General features: G+C 37.8%; 1 protein-coding gene across 1 annotated transcript in view; it reads right to left on the bottom strand.

Annotated features, from left to right (window-relative positions):
• The window catches only part of LOC122814297, a 780,122-nt gene that overhangs the window by 539,309 nt on the left and 224,615 nt on the right, over positions 1-16,198 (bottom strand). The window lies entirely within an intron of this gene.

Below are 16,198 nucleotides of genomic sequence, written 5' to 3'. Positions count from 1 at the left end.
AAGCAGAAGACAAACATTTTACCTAAAGAGAAAAACATCATGATTTATACAGTCAAATAAATACAGACTCTTCAATGGAACAAGACAACAAGTTCTCACTTTCTCACTAGTGTGTCTTGTGGTCTCTAAGATCTACTAGTGCTATTTGTACACTGACAATGAGAATGTACACTTTTAAGGATGAATGAATAAAGAAATGTGACACGTGAACTGCTTGTGTAAAGAAACCATCATAATCACAATTAGATTAAGGGCTTGGACAGTTGTCCAGAAAGAATGACCTTAGTCCGAGATAAACTTCCCATTACCATGAACTTTGTGCAATCTAGTCTTAACAACGTCTGCAGAATCACAGTTTTAATATTAACACTTAAAGGATTGCATGAGCAGAAAGCTCTGTCACAAAACTAATTTATGTGTCTGTTGTTTCTTACTAATCTATTAGTACTGTGTATTTCCAAAGATCTTTACCCTAAGCATTCAAACATATGTCAGCCTTCACTAGCCATGTAAGTTAATATTAAAATCCCCTTTTAGTCTTGTATGCAAAAGGAAAAAGATCACTAGTGTTTCTGGTGAATCCATTTTGCATCCAGGACCCCCAGTGCATATACAAAGAGCAAACAAGTACATAAACACAATCAGATATGCAAACACATGTCCTTAGCATGAAAGTAACAGGCTATATTCACTTCTTTCTTTGTTACAAAAACAGGCCAATGGTTAAAGTAGCCCAAAACTTCAGAAGCCTCAACTAAGTTTTAAAATAACGAATGTAAAAATAAAAAAATTAACCACATTTACTCACCAGATGAACTCGGCACTATTTATGCACGAGAAGCATTTTTGTATACTATTAAAATGTGTGAGTATGAGTAGCAATCTAATGGCTTCAAAGCTAAACTGAAAGAGTGTCTATAAGAAGAAATTTCCTGCAATTGCTTTTGTGACACTCGATAAGTTGCTGTGTGCTTGTAGACTTACTACATATAGGTATCACACTGCTAAGAAAACTTGTCTGTATAAATGCTGTAAATGTTGGACACGTTTTCACATTGCTTGAAGTATTGTGAAAATTGTTCTCTCTTGTTGCCCTTTTTCTGTATGGATTTACTTTTAATATGTATTTGTAATCATAAGATGTGTGATGCATTCTCACTTTTATTGATTCATTTTTTTTTTGTAATATGTATTTGCACCTCTGGAGAAAAAAAGTGTGTGTGTATATATATATATATATATATATATATATATATATATATATATATACACATACATATACACACATACACACACAGACATACAAATACACATATATATATGTATTCATGATGTTTTATTTGATTGCTTCTTTTTGCAAGCACCAAGGCTGTTTCTTGGCACATGCATAGTTGCTTATCGAGGTGTGCAGTTTATACACAAGGACATCAATATTTTGCATATAAATGCACCTATATATATATATATATATATATATATATATATATATATATATATATATATATATAAGGGTCAACTTTATAAAATTTGGTTGGCTGCACAGATGGTCGACAGGAGTGCGAGGTGGCACAATATCCAGGGTAGAGGAATATGTCCATTCCCTTATATTGTGAGATCTTGGAGTTAGTATATATAATTAGCAGGGGGTGTGGGGGACTTGCTCCTGCAAAAGCAATGTGCCAGACTGCAAAAGAGTTGCTCTCAGTGTAAGTGAATTTGTTTGTTGTAAGGCGTACCTATGAACAGGCCGACACTGGGGGCCAAATTCCAAAAGACCTGCTCTCAGTGTGACTGGTCACTTACACTGAAAGTAAGTCATGTGTAATCAGGCTGAATATTTTATTTTAAGTTGTTGTACCTTATGTTTTACATGGGTCATGATTGTTGCTCAGCTCATGCATAGTAGCATGTTGACATTTGCAAAGTCAGTAACTTCTGGTTGAATTTGTGAACGCTGATGTTTGGGTGTTTTCATAATTTTAGAACACATGTACATCCCTATAAAAATGCTTGTATTACTGGCTTTAAGTTGTTTTCGATGATGCATCCCATCAGTGTTCGTGTTCAGTGGAATGTCTTCTGGCTGTCTGATTTCTTGAGGTAATGCAGTATATGTTGTTATGCTTATATCTATATGTGCCAGTTTCCTCAGCAGGTAACACACTCATCTTTGATACTGGAAGATCAGGAGGCTGCAGTGGCGTAGCTAGTGGGGAGCGAGAGGGGTGGTCTGCCCCAGGCTGCACTCTTTGAGATTGTAACATTTACTTACAAAATAAGGGCATTCTTCTTTAAGAACTGGATCCCACATGTGTTGAGCAGGCACAGACGTCCTGTTCACCCGCACTATTTGAAATTGCTTCTCCTTCTTGTCTGCCTGCTTGTGCTATCGTTTTAAGTAACATTTGCTGCTGCTGAAGTTTGCTGTTTAACTGCTTCACCAACCAACATTTCAAGTAAGGAAATTTAGGTTATTGGTGCTTTACAGAAGTGTATGTGTTTATTGATTCCTTCTTCACATTTTAAATTGCTTTCCCACAGAAATTGCTTTTGTGTTTGACATTGCTTCTCCACAGAAATTGCTTTTGTGTGTGTGTTTGAAATTGCCTTTGTGTGTGTGTATGTGTTTGAAATTGCTTCTCCACAGTGTGTTTGTGTTTGAAATTGCTTCTCAATTGTGTGTGTGAAATTGCTTCTCCACTGTGTGCGTTTGAAATTGCTTCTCCATTGTGTGTGTGAAATTGCTTCTCCACTGTGTGCGTTTGAAATTGCTTCTCCACTGTGTGTATGTGTTTTAAATTGCTTCTCCACTGTGTGTGTGTGTGTGTGTGTGTGTGTGTGTGTGTGTGTGTGTGTGTGTGTGTGTGTGTGTGTGTGTGTGTGTGTGTGTGTGTGCACAAGGAGCAAGAGCCTGAATTTTCTACCCCTACCACCAGTTATTTATGATTCAAGGAGTTAAGTCCATAGCTCTCAACTATCCAGATTTTCACAGATTTTCACAGAATGTTTAGCTCATACATTTGGTCTGTTCCTCTTAAAATTTGCGGTTTTCTGGCAGACAGTGAGAATTGAATTCATTAAATAATGATAGCCATTTAAGTTTCAGTCTTTCTGTCTTTCAGGAAATGCATGTTAACACAAAACATTTTATTTTAGCAAATTTCTAACATTATACAAGGAATGTCTAAAATGTGTCCCTGGTTTTAGGTCGTTGTCCCCCAACCAATAAATGCTGGCTTTTTCCAGATTTCTTGTGTTGCAAAGTTAAGAGAGATAGTTGAGTGTCAAATTAATTTTACAAGGAGTTGAGAGCTTCATGGGAAGAGTAGTTTAGTGCTTATGCAGTGTCGACTTGCATTGTTAGTAGCACAACAGGTAGTACACTTGCTTTTGATGCAGAAGGCTGTGGGTTCTACTCCCACAGTATGTAGATGGATTGCTGATAGTGTACTGTGTTGTACTTTAAAGGGGGTGAATGCTGCAGTCCTGAGAATGTCCTCCTTTGGAGGAGATAACTAGTAACTATGAACATGTTATCAGTTTGCCATCCATTCCCTATTGCAATATTACTAGCTTATCAATTTTTAATGAAACATAGGCAATTTATTCTTCAAGGGCAACAGGCACTTTATTTGTAGATGAAACAATGAAATAAAATTGTTTGCTAGTAGCAACCTCTTCATTAGTTACAGATCTCTCTAATGTGGAATTATTTAGGTTACATTGACTTCTGCACAGATTGTGCATATTTACTGATATTGGTGGATTGCAATGATAGAATTTTTGAGTAGACTTTTATGATGCAAATGTTCTGAATTGGGCAGTTCTGTCATTATTGGTTCGTACATTTTGTTTAATTGCTTACTGGAAAAATGTTCAAAACAAATTTAAAATATGCTCTAACAAGTGTGTTGTATTATACAAGGAATATAATTTAATACAATCAGGAAGGTGAAATCAACGAACACATGTATGTTTGCATGGTCCTAAATATGTCTGCAAGGGGCCTATGATTTGAAAACAGCCTTAAGGTAAACTTTATCCGCCACTGGCCAAATGCATTTTCTTTGAATGTGGGTTTCAATGAATGTGAGTTTCAAGGACAGAGAAGTTTTAATGCAAGGTCTGTTTTCACTGTGAGACTGTATTGCATTATTTAGCAGATGTCTATCAGTGTTTATGCAATAAAATTTAAAATAAAAGTTTTAAATGAAATCCAAATCATTGTAGAAGTAAAGCATAAGGAAATATGCACATTACATTGTTTATGGTAAATGGGGAGAAATAGCCAACCACAACTTTGTGAGGGAGGGCAGCAAACTCAAAAACACCCCCAGGCAGCACAAACTCTAGAGATGACACTGGGAGGCTGTGAGTTCTATTCCTACACCAGGATGGTGAGACTGCAGAACAGCATGAGGGGGAGTGCTGCATTTCTGAGTGCTCTGTCCTTTGGATAAGATACCAAACTGGGGTCTCATCTGCTTGAGTTGGTAGCAGCTCAGGTGGGGGTAAACAATCCTATGGCACAGTAGGGACGTTCCCATGTGTACTGGTTACATTTCCCCTAGTCAGTATGAATACCTCCTTGCATTTCTCCTGAAAAGATGATATGGCCTAATGCGACTAACCTAGTCAACAAAACATTGCTAAACATTTCTGTCTGTCTATCTATCTATCTTCATGTATATATAGACAGAAAGACAGTTGTAGACAGAAAGATAAGTATATAGACACAGATACTAACTCTGAGATTACTGACATTGAAGTATCAGGAATAGTCCAAGACTCAGTAGTTTCAATAGAAACCTATATTCCCTGTACTTGCCCTTAAGGTCTTGCTGCAATTTTAGTAGGCATTCAATTCAAATAGTAATCTACATGCAGGAGAAAATGTACAGCACTTTATACTAGAATGAGTAATTTCCTACTTTTGGTCAGGTGATGAAATGTCATGACAGATTCCTCTTTAGCCTATAGCCCTAACCAGGTTTTTCAGTTTCCCCCAAACAGGCAAATGAACAAAACTTCATACCAACACCAGCAGGGGTGGGGGAAAACAAGGAGGTAACTGCAATAGAAGAAACAGCGGACATTATCTCTAACTTATTAGAACTGGCACCCCACCACCCACCTATTGTCATTAAGAAAATGAATTTCACAATATACAACTATACAGATACATGTATTTATGACAAGCATTTTGAACTATTTACAAAAGGGTTTAAGTTTATACCGGCTAAAAACATGGATATCACTAAAACTATACTTGAACTAAAATTATTTACTAGACAGTTAAATCTAAGTGTATTTTTTAAAGGTCAGACTTTACCAAAGGAATTATTTAACAGGACTAGTACTTTTAACCCACCCATGCACCCGCTAGTTAGAATTTTTGAAGACCTAGTGGAACTTGATATTAGGAATGCTGCTTCCAACCATAACAATAAACCTACAAATATGCAATCAGAAAGCTTTTTATTGATAGAAAAATTGAGAAATGATGAAATCAGAGTAATGAAACCAGATAAAGGGGGAGGGGTGGTTTTGATGTATAAAAATGATTACGAAGAGAGAATTTTTAGTATGTTGCACGATACAGAGCAATATAGTACTGCGTCACTAAATGAGATTAACATAGCCTATGCAAACATTAGATATTTTTTGCAAGACAATTTGTTACAAGGTGCTATAAATGAAAAGTTATTTAATTATTTGTTAGTGAGCAAACCATTGATACCAGTAATATTCGGCATCCCGAAGGTTCACAAAACCTTACACCCCCTGAAATTTAGACCAATTGTGGCGGGTGCTGGAGGCATTACGGAACCACTGGGGAAGTTTATAGATTTAACACTGAAGAACACGTTAACATCATTTAAGCACATTTGTAAGGACTCTTGGGAGTTTCTCAAAAATGTTAAACAAGAATTCTTCATAATAACTAAATATTTAGTTACGATAGATGTGGTGGAATTGTTTCCCAGCATCCCCCACAATATTGGACTGGAATGGTTCAGTCAGGTTTTAAATAAATACTCTGGTTTTACTTCTAGGATCAATAATTTATTAGTAGAGTTCATGGAAATCATCTTAAATAATAATTTTATATATTTTAATGAAGAGTTCTTTAAGCAGAGGAAAGGGGTTGCAATGGGCACACCTTGTGCCTCAGCATATGCTAATGTTGTTTTATCCTTTTGGGAAAATGAGTTTATTTTTAAGACATCTTGGAATAGCAACATCATTCTCTACCAGAGATACCTAGACAATATCTGTATTCTCTGGAAGAGTAGTTATGAGAACCTCCAAGAATTTTTAACATATATTAACAGTACAACGCACTTTTTAAAATTTACCCACAATATAAGTGAAAGCAGCGTAAGTTACCTGGATGTTCTTTTAACGAAGAACACAGAAACTAATACATTTCAAACATCAGTCTGCAGAAAAAACACATTCTCAAATACATATCTACACTACGGCAGTGGACACCCTTTCCAGCAAAAGAAAGGAATTGTAAAAGGGCAGTTCATTAGGGCATCCCGAATGTGTAGTACGGACACATTATTTGAAAAAGAAACTTCGCTGTTAGTTGACTTTTTTCTTGAAAGAGGTTAGCCTAAACAATTAATAGATGAAATGTTAATAGAAGTCAGAACTAAAAGAGTTGACACTTTTTCTCCATTACTTGGTGTCACCATGGAACAGCAACCATTGAGAGAAAGTAACACGTCTCACATTGAACATAACAAAGCATTTATATATACTTTTAACAATGACTCATTTAAAGTAAAAAACTTTATTTTAAAATACTGGCCAATTTTAAAATCTAATGAGGAAGTTTTTAAATGTTTACCTGTAAAACCAACATTTGTGAATGCAAAAAACACCAATCTTAAAAACATGTTTGAAAAACAGAAAAGTTCTTTAAGAACCCAGTATGGTGGTAGAATTGGCACCTTTAAATGTAACAGTTGTAAACAATGTCCATACATTATGAATGTTGACAGTTATTTTGTCAAAAGTAGAAAATATAAAATTAAATCTGAAGCATATTATAACTGTGCATCTAAAGGGGTAATATATTTAGGGGTTTGTGAGACGTGAATGTTTCTACCTAGGCAAAACTGAAAGAACACTGCGTAGAAGAATATATGAGCATTGTTATGACATACAAAGAAAGAAAGAAAATAATGCTTTTTATAAACATTCTACAAGGTGTCCGACGATGTCCTTAAAATTTTTCATATAAGAACAAGTACCTTTAAATCCGAGAGGGGGTGATTGGGAATCCCTACTTGAGCAGAGAGAATTAATGTGCCAACTGAGGTTGAATGTAACAAAACCACCAGGACTGAATGAAGCTACTAGTATTAGTAGCACTTTAAAATTAAGACGAGCAAAACTATGATTTGCTTATATTGATTATTCTGAAGCTAAGAAACTATTGTATATATGTATTTACTACAACAAACAAAACAAACTTACACAAGCTTTGATAGTTTTTATTTATGAGTATATTTTACATTTTATATTTTTAGAATATTTATTATGTCCTGTTCCTAAACATATAATTTATGTAAATCAAATATATGACATTGGGTGGGTTATTTAATTTTAGTGTATAAGATATTTATGTTTATAAATTTTACTATTTACACCAATTTTATTATTCATAATAATGTATTAAGTGTTTTTCAAGGATTTTATGAATCTTTGTTTAAATTGTGCATAATTGATGAATTTTTTGTATTGAGAAATTATTACAATATTTATATATTCTTATTTATATATTTTTAATTATACATTCTTATTTATTGGATGCACAAGAAGTACAACTTCAAGTCATGGTATTGCCAAACACTTAGAAAATGAGTATAATTTATTTATTAAGAATGATTAATTTAATTATTGTTTAATTAGAAACAATTAAAATTAATTTGCGGATGTGACGACCTAGCTATTTAAGCATTGTAGAAGGAACTAGTGATTATCTTGAAAAAGCCTGACATAGACTCAGGCGAAAGCGCTTGTGTGGATATCACTTTTTACTGTTTGCCTGCACTTACTGTGTGTTGTTCGTGAATTAAAGAATCTATTCGTTTTATCCAGGAAGAGTTTATTGGATTTCTTTTTTCTCCTGCCTGTGTTTTACAAGTATATAGACACAGATACTAACTCTGAGATTACTGACATTGAAGTATCAGGAATAGTCCAAGACACAGTAGTCTCAATATAAACCTATATTCCCTGTACTTGCCCTTAAGGTCTTGCTGCAATTTTAGTAGGCATTCAATTCAAATAGTAATCTACATGCAGGAGAAAATGTACAGCACTTTATACTAGAATGAGTAATTTCCTACTTTTGGTCAGGTGATGAAATGTCATGACAGATTCCTCTTTCTGGTTTTGATTTCTGAACATATAGCAGAACTCAAGAGTTTTGTATCTTCTCTGCTGCACAGACAGATCATAATCAAATGGAGCCCTAGGCAAGGTAATGGACCAGGGCCCCCCCAAGCCATGCCAATATCCCATTACTTGGCTGTCTCCCCCAATTACAATAAACACTGTTCAAACCTGTCAATGTGCATACTACTTTATTTTTACTTTTACAATTGCAGTTGCAGTGAGACAGATAGTTGAGAAAAACCTAGATCATAGGATCACAGGAGGTCACTAGGCTAATGGACCCATGGCCCTTACAAGCCTAGCCAAGTTCAAGCCATGTTCCCAAGTGTGTCTGGTTCAAGCAGACAATTACCCCTGTCCAAGAGGGACACAGATGGAACCCATCCAATCACCCAAATTATGCTTAAATAGGCCAATGAGGGTCTTTGTTTAAATTGACTAGGAAGTTTGTTCCAAAGGTGGGGCAACCTCTGTGAGACAAATCTGTACCTCCAGCAAGTTCTGTTGATGTCACATACCAGGTTAAGGTCCTTTGAGTGAGTGACCCATGTGCCATTTGACTTGTGAATGTGCAGCATTTCCTTTAAAGCCAAGTCAGAGATTGCTCCATGTGCAAGACACAGGTCATCTCTGAGCAGTCTGTATGACACAGAATAAAGTGACAATGATTTCAGTCTGTCTGCATAAGACAGATCTTGAAGACCCTGAATTTTGTTTGTAAGGAACCTTTGTGGTCTCTCCAGCTGCTGCAGGTGTTTGGAAAGGAAAACACCAAAGGGAGTATTGTACTGTATTATTGGCCTGATAAGGGAGGAGTACAGGGGGTTGTAACCTCTTTTTTTCTGAAGGCAATGCCCTTACTTATTAGAAGAGCAATAAAAAATGCTCTTCTTACCACTGTGGAGACATAGTGACCGAAGCTAAGATTGCTGTCGACCTGTGTGCCCAGATATCTCATAACTGACTGTGTGCTTAGTGTATTGCTATTGATGTGGTAGTTTCTAGGAACAGCACCCTTGCTGAAGGGGATGATAATGCATTTTTTTTGCATTAAGTTTAAGACCATGACTTTGATGCCAGTCATTAGTCTGCATAAGACCTTCTTGCAGGATGTTGATATCGCTAGGGGTTTCAGTGATTGCTCCCAGTTTGTAGTCATCAGCAAACTTTGTCAGTCACAATCCTTTAGTTTTAGCCTTTACTTTGGTGAAGTAAATTCTGAACAGTAGGGGTTCCAGAACTAATCCCTGTGGATCACCACTGGTTATAAGTCTGCTGGAGAAGGTGGAGTGCCCTATTTTGACCTTATGAGTTCTATCAGTGAGTCAGATTGCAATCCACCTGACAGTATATGAGTTGATACCCAGCTGGGTGAGTTTATTAATAATGCGTGAGTGGGGGATTGTGGCAAAGGCCTTAGGTAGAACATATGCACAGATTTGCCCTCATCTAGGGCTTTGTTGACTACCTGGAAGAAGTCCAGCAAGTTGAACAGGCATGATCTCCCCTTGACAAAGCCAGACTGGGTGGGGTCAAGCATTTGGAGATTTCTTATATCTTTGTTAATAAGGTCCATGATGAGTCATTCCATGGTCTTGCGGATAAGGCTGGTGAGGCTAATGGGTCTATAGTTCCTGGGGTCCTTGGATGCACCCCCTTTGTGCAAAAGGATGATGTTAGCTGTTTTCCATTCTGCTGGGATGAAGCCAGTGCTTAGGCTGTGATTGAAATGCGTATCCAATAGTGATGCTAATTCCTGTTTTAACCTATGCAGAGCACGGCATGGGATGTTGTCTGGTCCCATAGAGGCTGTGTTTTTGGCCTTGGAGAGGTGCTTATACCTCTCAACCTCTTAGAGCAAGAAATCTGCACAAAGCAGTAAGAAAAAGGGGGACAAAGGCCCAAAAATATGGGCAATTTTTAAATATTGCTCTTACAAACTTAGAAAGTTAATAGATTAACAGATTTTGCATTAGCATGAATTTTCTGAAGGGTATGAAGTCTGAAACTCAAATGTCTGTCATTATTTTCTAACTTCAGTCTTTAATGATTTGCTACTAATTTGCCAGAAAACCAAAATTTTATGAAAAACAGACCAAAAATATGAGGCAAAAATCTGGACATTCTGCGAAAATCTGTACAGCTGACATGTATTTGCTTAAGACCTGCTCCTCAGAAATATTAGGTGGGGGACAGGTGTTAGGGATACCTTGGAGTATATGTGGTGGGGACAGGGGAGTGAAGTTTTCTCTGAACATGTCAGCCAGCAGGTTTGCTATATCCACAGGTTCTGTATATGTAGCACCATTAACTATGAGTTCAGTGCAAATCTGGGCCTTACTCTTGAGGTTATGGATGTAACTAAAGAATGCTTTGTGGTTATCCTTATTTAGGGAAGCTAATTTGGATTCATAGTTCGCTTTAGAGGATTTCACTAGGAGTTTTATTTGTTTAAGTTGAGGAGGGATGGTTTCCAGTTTTGAGACCGTTCCTTCTTATTCTTAGACAGAAATGTCTTTCTCCTATTGTATACCTATTAATGGCAGTTGTCCACCAGGCAGGTTTATTTTTTCTTGAAGATCTTGCTTTGGTTCTATCAGGTATGGCAGAGTCAATTCAATTGTACAGGGCCTCGTATAAAGCATTGGTATATAAATCAGCATGGGTGTCTATTCCATAATTGGGGGAGGAGCTATGAAGCTATTTATGCTGTCACATGAGAGGTTGTAATTGGCCTTGGAGAAGTGTTTTAGCCTAGTTGTTGCTAAGGGAGGGGGTCTTGTGTTATTGTTACCTCTAGCGAGACTGATTTTTGGTCAGATCTCACTGGGGGTGGCCACACACTGGGGGGTGGTGCAGTGGTCCCCTGTGTTGGTGAGTACGAGATCCAGGATGTCTGAGCTCCTTGTGGGTGTGTCAACAAACTGGTCCAGGGCATTGGAGCAAATGAAGTCTAGGAACCTTTGGGCAACTGAGTTAGAACATGTACAATTTACCCAGTCAATGGACAGATAATTAAAGTCACCCAAAACCAGGGTGTTTAGTTGTATCTTGATTAACTCAAATAGATCCAAGTAAGTTGAGTGGATGTTCTGATTCATGGAGGGGCTCCTATAGCTGGCAATGACGTGAAGAGAGATCTTACCTACATTCAATTGCACCTGAAGTAATTCAAGGGAATTGTGCTGTTTAACCAATGTAGAAGTGTATTTATCTTTAATGAATATTGATACACCACCTCTTTATGTTCTTATGCCTTCAGTTTGTGGTCTGAACATGTGGAAGGAAATGTAACCTGTTATAGCTGGGGTGCTTAAACAGCCTTAAACCAGGTCTCAGTGACTGCACAAATGTCAGCATCTTCCAAGGTTAGGACTGCTTCTAGTGAGTGCAGTTTCTGGCTTAGACTCCTAGCATTTAGTAACCTTGAGGTTGGTTTTATGTTGGTAATTTTGTTCTTGTGACATTGCCTAACAAAGGTACAATGGGGGTGGCAAGAGCCTTAGCCAGTAACCATAATCCCAGGGGTGACAGATGAAGACCATCTCCGGCAAAGCATCGAGGTCTGTCAACCATGTCATCCCAGGCTGACAGATACTGGATCTCTTTTGAATGACACCAGAAACTAAAACAACTGTTAAAGTCAATCATTTTTTGTTTGAATTGAGGTGTCACCCTAGGTGAAAGTAAAATACTGCTTAAGGCTAGGGACATACCTGCCTGAGACACATAATCAGACAGCTCAGTCATGCCTCTCTTCATTTAGTCCCGTGAGGTATATCTCAAGTCATTCACACCAACATGAACTATGATGGAGTCATAACAGTGCCTGTTGTTGAGAGACTTGAGTGCATGTGTGATGTGGCAGATCCTGGCACCTGACAGACAGCTGACCGTGACTTTTTCCTTATCCAACCTGGTGAGAGGGGCATCTGTGTGTCTCACAATTGAGTCACCTCTGACTAAGATGTTTGTTTTTGTGTTATGCCTTAGGAGCTTGACTGGTGGGACACTGTTGTGTGATATATTGTGTGTACTATGATCTGCAGAGGATATATTAAATGAATTGTGCTTGTGTTTGTCTTTGGGAGTTTCCTGATGTTTAGGTAAGCTTCTGGTAAGGACCTCTGCGTATGTAAGTTTGTGTGCTGTTGGTTTGGTAGGTGCAGGAGGTGAGGTGTGCATGCTGATAACCTGCTGGTGAATGAGCGAGCCTGGATTCTAGGTTCTTGATATAGATGCTTCTATCACATAGTAGATTTGTGTGGACTAGAAAAAGTGAGCTGTCAGTGTACATGAGGCAATTGCTACATTGTCCCAGGATGCCAGTGTTGACCAGACTGGCTGGAGAAACTGTGAGAAATTGTCTGTCCATAATGGTAAGTAAGTTGATGTGGTCAGAAAACAGGGAGAAGACAGGAAAGACCAGGTAAAATGGTTGACAGGAGAAGTGGACAAATAATATGACGGACTTGTAGGTAGGATCTATGTTGGTACCTCAGAAATTTCATTGAATGTATCACTTGTCCTGTCAGTGAGAGACAATCATGAGAACTCACCTATGGAGCACCAGCAGAGTACTAAGGAAAAATCTGCAGACAGAAGTGTTTGTGTCTATAACTGTCAACACTGCCCACTGCTGCTCGGCAGTGTGTGGTGCACAAACAAGAGAAACCTGCGCAAACCTGGTGCTTATGTAACAAATGAGAGCAAACTGATTTAAACAAATTAACCCATAAAAAAGCTAAAAACTGTTCCCTGTTCCAGCAGCCTTCAATCAGATGAGTTTTAACTGTGCACGTCTGCCACTAGGGTGCAGGGGAACCCTGTCCAACAAAAGATGTCCTGATTTAGTGCTCAGGTTATACAAATATAACTATATTCAGCAGGTCTGAATTTAGTCAATGCTACAACAAGCAAAGTGCAACAATTTCAGAAAAAAAAACAGTTCAAATATTAGGCACAGTAAGCCTTCAACCAGCAACTCCCAGCTCAGAAGGGCAGGGGCTACCATCTCCACCCACAAGACTGTAGACCACAAATCTTCTTAATGTAAAATAAATGTCATGAAGCTGAAGCGTTTAAACCAGAACTAAGACAGTTTTAGAATAACAGACATACTAAGCCTTCAACCAGCAATTCCCAACTTAGAAGGATGTAAGCTACCTCCCTGCTACAATAATGTAGACTACAAACCTTCTTAATGTAAAATAACTGTCCTGAAGCCCAAGTGCTTAAACCAGGACCTAGAGGCTTAGAAAAACAGTTACAATTTAATCAGGCTACTAACAAGCAGTAATAAATGCAGCAGATGAAATGCAATTGAGCACTTTAAAGAACAAGCAGCAAAAGCAAAATAAAGTAATAAAATAGGAAGAAACACAAACACAGTAAAATCAGCTCAATAAAGTGCAATTTTTTTAAAGTCAAGTGGGAAGGGAGGAGACAGAAGATAATTCAAGTTTAAGAAACTTAGGGAGTGAGCCTTCCCAAATGATCTCTCTGTACTCACTAGAATGAGCTAATGAAATGGGACTGGGAGGAGTGTCCAAAATCAGATTTATAGTAGGGCCGGGCAACTCAAAAGCCACCAAGTTTAAGAATACAGCAACACTTGGGCAGGTGGGTGGGAAAAATAAAATGCAGGGATCGGCAATATTCAGGCAGAGTACAGCAAGCAAGCCAAACAAGCACTCCAGCTAAATAGAGATGTGGAAAAACTCCAACTCTTGCACTTCTGGACTTGAAAAAAGCATGCAATGAGATCCCAAGAAAGCTGGTTCGAGCAGTCTTGCAATGGTTTGAAGTCCCAGAAACATTAGAACAATTAGTGCGGGTTGTGTATAAGGACCCGATAACATAAACTTTGCTCGGACTTACAGAGGGGCTCCCAGTTGTAGTATGTGTGCACCAGGGTTCAGTTCTGAGGTCACTACTATTCACACTGGTGATGGTTTGTATTAGTAAATGCGTCAGGGGGCAAGATCAGCAAAGTGGTTGAATGCAAACGATGTGGTAATATAAACAGACTCTGAGTTGGAACTTTATCAAATGATAGGGGAATGGAATGGAATGTAAAACTGATGACACATGGGATGAAACTGAGTACAGACAAGACAGTTGTTGTACCAGCAAATGGGGGAAATCAGAAGACCCTTAAAATTGAGATAGAAGGGAAGGCAGTAGAAAAGGATAAGAGCTTGAAGTATATGGGATGAATGGTTGTGGAGAAGGTCAAAGAATGACAAAGGAGATGTACACTAAAGCCTACAAAACAGTGGAGCAGTACAGTATGGCAGAGAGTCCTTGTCAGTGAAGGCAGAGGATTGAACATGCTAGAGATGATGGAGTTGAAGTGCCTGAGCCACATAGTAGGATGCATACTATGGAATGGAAGAAATTATGACATTGGTGCAGACGCTGAAGTAGCTCTAATTGCAATAATGGCAAACATGGTAAAAGAGAGTACAGTGATTTGGGCATTTGCAGAAACACAGAATACTTAGGGTGAAGAGGATTTGGGTGAGATGGGAAGAAAACAAGAAGAAAGGAGAACATCCAGCAAAGTAATGAATGAACTATGTGAGCAAAGACCTGTGACAGTCAACTGTTGAAGAAGGTAGGAGAGTGGCACAGAATCAAGAGAGCTGGCAACAGTTGAAGTAATACCTTGACCTCATGTAGGAAATGGAAAAAGTAGGTTGATGATGATGATGATTGGCATTAATACAACAGTACAGTTTAGGGCATTTTTCTTTATTATAGGTAAGAACCATATTTGTGATGGATGATATTTCAATTTGCTTAAGCATTCCATTGATTAAACTACACAAATATGCTGTGAGCAAAGCAATAGGTCTAAAACATCAATATTTACAGCTGTGGCACTAATAGCACTCACATAAAACAATAACACTATCCTTAACTTTATCCCCCCATTGTTGTTGACCGTTTCCATTCTGGTTGATCCCACTCATCTTAATAAAAGGACCAGCAATTTCATCAGCCTTAGTCTATTTATTGCTGCCTGCAACCTCTCCCTTTTGAAAGCCATCAAATGCCACTATATTATTCATTTTAAAAACTAAAGCAAGGAGTAAATAATAATACAATTGTATATTACTTAACTGAGAATACAAAGGAAATTTGTATAAATGGGATTAATCCAGATTCTTGAAAAATGTCTTAATTTAGCAGTACTAAAGAGAAGTAAACTCTTAAGCATAGCGATATTTCTATAAAATAAACTCTTAAGCATAGCATGATCTCCATACTATGCTACTGAAAAAAAGGGGGGGGGGGAATTAAAAATATACCATTTAAAATAGTGACAGGTCTGGCATTAACAGTTACGACATCAGTACTCTAGTTACATAAGCACAACTCCGTATTATTAGTTTGTATACAGTGAACATAAGCCTAGTGGGTGGGTATAAACTCAGCGGGAGTTGCCTGTTCTAAATCGAACTTGACATATACAACCAGCACAGCACGACTGAGTAAAAAATGTCTATAACTTAAGACTCTGGAAAACCCCTCCCCGAGCTCTTCAAATACTGTTGAATTCCCCAATAATATCATATGCTTGTGTATTATTAGACCCAGGTGGACCAACTCCAGACATACATAGCGATTTCCCATACAGTAATAGTATAACAGATGGATTCACATATAGCTTTCAAAACAGATGAATTTAAAAGACTCATCCTAAGTCCTTTGATGACAGAAATGTTGCAGTCTGGATAATAAAGGTTAAGGTAATTTAGAAGAGCACACATAGACA

The sequence above is a fragment of the Protopterus annectens genome, chromosome 10.part0 (genome assembly GCF_019279795.1).
Source record: "Protopterus annectens isolate FY-2018-M chromosome 10.part0, PAN1.0, whole genome shotgun sequence".
Classification (NCBI taxonomy): domain Eukaryota; kingdom Metazoa; phylum Chordata; order Ceratodontiformes; family Protopteridae; genus Protopterus; species Protopterus annectens.
The sequence above is the reverse complement of the archived record's forward strand: the minus strand, read 5'-3'. Positions and strand labels throughout refer to the sequence as shown.